We start from the raw sequence: 3,162 nt of genomic DNA, 5'->3' as shown, positions 1-3,162 counted from the left end.
TCTGTCTCAAAAAATACCCCACTTAATTCAGGCACATTCTACTGTAGGATCCACAGTGGATCTGAACACTGTGGGATCCAGTCCCAGTCTTTGAGCAAATGACCATCTATTTGATTTAAAATAAGATTTACATAGCAATTATGAATTGGGCTGCAATAAACATTCTGGTGCAAAAAAAAGTAATAATAAGATTTACAGACTGGGCGCCCATAGCTCAGTGGTTAGGGTGCCGGCCACATGCACCAGGGCTGGTTGGTTCAAACCTGGCCTGGGCCTGCTAAACAATAAAAAAATAGCCAGCCATTGTTGGTGCCTGTAGTCCCAGCTACTAGGTAGGCTGAGGCAAGAGAATAGCTTGAACTCAAGAGTTTTTTTTGTTTCTCTTTTAGAGACAGAGTCTGACTTTGTTGCCTTTGGTAGAGTGCCATTGCATCACAGCTCACAGTGACCTCCAGCTCTTGGGCTTAGGCAATTCTTTTACCTCAGCCTCCCAAGTAGCTGGGACTACAGGTGCCTGCCAGAACGTACAGCTATTTTTTTGTGGCAGTTTGGCTGGGGCTGGTTCAAACTCACCACGCTTGGTATATGGGGCCGGCACCCTACTCACTGAGCCATAGGCACCACTGATGCTCAAGAGTTTGAGGTTGCTGTGAGCTATATGCTACAGCAATCTTCAGAGAGCAACAAAGTGAGACTGTCTGAATAAAAAAATAAAATTAGGGGTGCCACCTGTGGCTCAAGGGAGTGGGGCACTGGCCCCATATGCCAGAGGTGGTGGGTTCAAACCTGGCCTCAGCCAAAAAGAAACTGCAAAAAAAAATAAAAATAAAAATAAAATAAATAAGATTTACATATAGTAAATAATTAAAAAGCAATACTGGGAGTGGTGCTTGGGGCTCAAAGGAGCAGGGCGCCGACCCCATATACCAGAGGTGGTGGGTTCAAACCCAGTCCTGGCCAAAAAAAAAAAGCAATACTGGCTTGGCACCTGTGGCTCAGTGAGTAGGGTGCTGGCTACATACACTGAGGCTGGCAGGTCCAAGCCTGGCCCAGGCCTGCTAAATGCTGAGTTTTGTGGTGGGCGCCTGTAGTCCCAGCTACTCAGGAGGCTGAGGCAAGAGATCACTTAACCCCAAGAGTTTGAGGTTGCTGTGAGCTGTGATGCCACTGCACTCTACTCAGGATGACAAAGTGAGACTCTGTCTCAAAAATAAATAAATAAAAAGCCATATTAAGTCTTGAAAAGTTATACTGAACATACATTCCTAAAAGTAAAGAAAAAAAAATGTGCTCCATAATGACTGCAGAAAAAGATGTTAGATAGATTTTATCATGGAAAACAGAAGCAGGTAGATATGGGAGTTGGCTTGATACAAAAGAAAGAAGAAAATGTTCCAAAGAAGGCCACAAATTGGGCAGTGCCTGTGGCTCAGTGAGTAGGCCCCATATAGCAAGGGTGGTGGATTCAAACCCAGCCCTGGACAAACTGCAACAAAAACTAGCTGGGCGTTGTGGCGCTGTGGCGGGCACCTATGGTCCCAGCTACTTGGGAGGCTGAGGCAAGAGAATCGTCTAAGCCCAGGAGTTGGAGGTTGCTGTGAGCTGTGTGATGCCACAGCACTTGATAAAGGGAGACTCTGTCTCTACAAAAAAAAGGACACAACTAAGCAAAAAATTTTACTTAGTGAGCATGGAGCCTGAAGCACAGATAATAAAAGGTTCTATAGGCTCAGCATCTGTGGCTCAAGCGGCTAGGGTGCCAGCCACATACACCTGAGCTGGCAGGTTCGAATCTGGTCCAGACCCACCAAACCACAATGACGGCTGCAACCATAAAATAGTCAGGCATTGTGGCAGGTGCCTGTAGTCCCATCTACTTGGGAGGTGGAGGCAGGAGAATCACTTAAGCCAAGGATTTGGAGGTTGCTGTGAGATGTGATGCCATAGCACTCTATCCAGGATGACGGCTTCAGGCTCTGTCTCAAAAATAAAAAATGAAATAAAATAAAATAAAATAAACAGTTCTATAAGGCTGATATATAGAAGTTAGGAAGAGGGGAGAGGAAAAAGGAGGACAAATCACAGAAGGCCTGGAATGTGAAGGTGAGTGGGTCAAAACAATTTGATAGGGTGCCATTTGAAGTTCTAGAATAAGGGCATAACTTGTCAAATTGCTTTCTTTTCCTTTCTTTTCTTTTTACCAATAGACAGACCCAGTAGCAAGAAAACGCAAAGGTCTCAGGATGAGGGTAGATAAACAATCAGATAAGGACGATAGGACTGGGTTTAGGAAGAAATGGGTGAATGTGAGAACTATTTCAAAGGACAAGTCAATGTGACACTACTCTCCCACTGTTCTGAAGAAAATGCCACAGTCCCACAGATTGGAATCTACAAGTATTCAGGATCTCCAAGACTTGTCCTTCCCTTACCACTTCCTTGCTCATCTTCAGTAAAATCCACATCCCATCTTCAGAGAAAACAGAGGTAATAAAGTGAGAATTCCAACAACATTTTGTCCCCTAGGGCTGCATCATCTTAATGAATGAGCCGCCCACAACACATGTTCAAGGTCAACTGTCACTTTATTGTGAGCTCTATGCAGTCAAGAGCTGGCTATGTCAGTCTCGTTCACCACTGTGTCTCTTCCATTTAGCACAGTGTCTGCACACAGTAGTTGTCAACTATTAATACTATAGCTGAATACCCAAATAAATTGTCACATTCTGAAGCTAAAAGGAAAAAAATACTATAGCGGAACAGATTCAAACTTTGCTTCTCCTACATAGAGTTTGACTCCATGTCTTCAAATCCTTTCTCCTTCCTTTACTTTTAACCTTTCCTTTTTTTTCCTGCTGATATTTTCTCCTCTGCATATGCACATGCAAGTATCTCCTATGATTAAAAGAAAAAAAATACCAAATTTTCTCTTGATCTTTGTCTGTATTTAGTTGTCACTCAATTTTATTCTTCTTTTCATAGCTATGCTTCTAGAGTTGCCTATACTTGCTGTGTCCATTTTCACAATTTGTTTTTTGAGACAGAGTCTCACTATATCACCCTAGGTGGAGTGCTCTGGCATCACAGCTCACAGCAAGCTCAAACTCCTGGGCTCAAGCGATTCTCTTGTCTCAGCCTCCCAAGTAGCTGGGACTACAGGCG

The sequence above is a fragment of the Otolemur garnettii genome, unplaced genomic scaffold, assembly GCF_000181295.1.
Source record: "Otolemur garnettii isolate 467f Iridium unplaced genomic scaffold, OtoGar3 scaffold00174, whole genome shotgun sequence".
In the NCBI taxonomy this organism is placed as follows: domain Eukaryota; kingdom Metazoa; phylum Chordata; class Mammalia; order Primates; family Galagidae; genus Otolemur; species Otolemur garnettii.
This window is presented reverse-complemented; position numbering follows the sequence as displayed.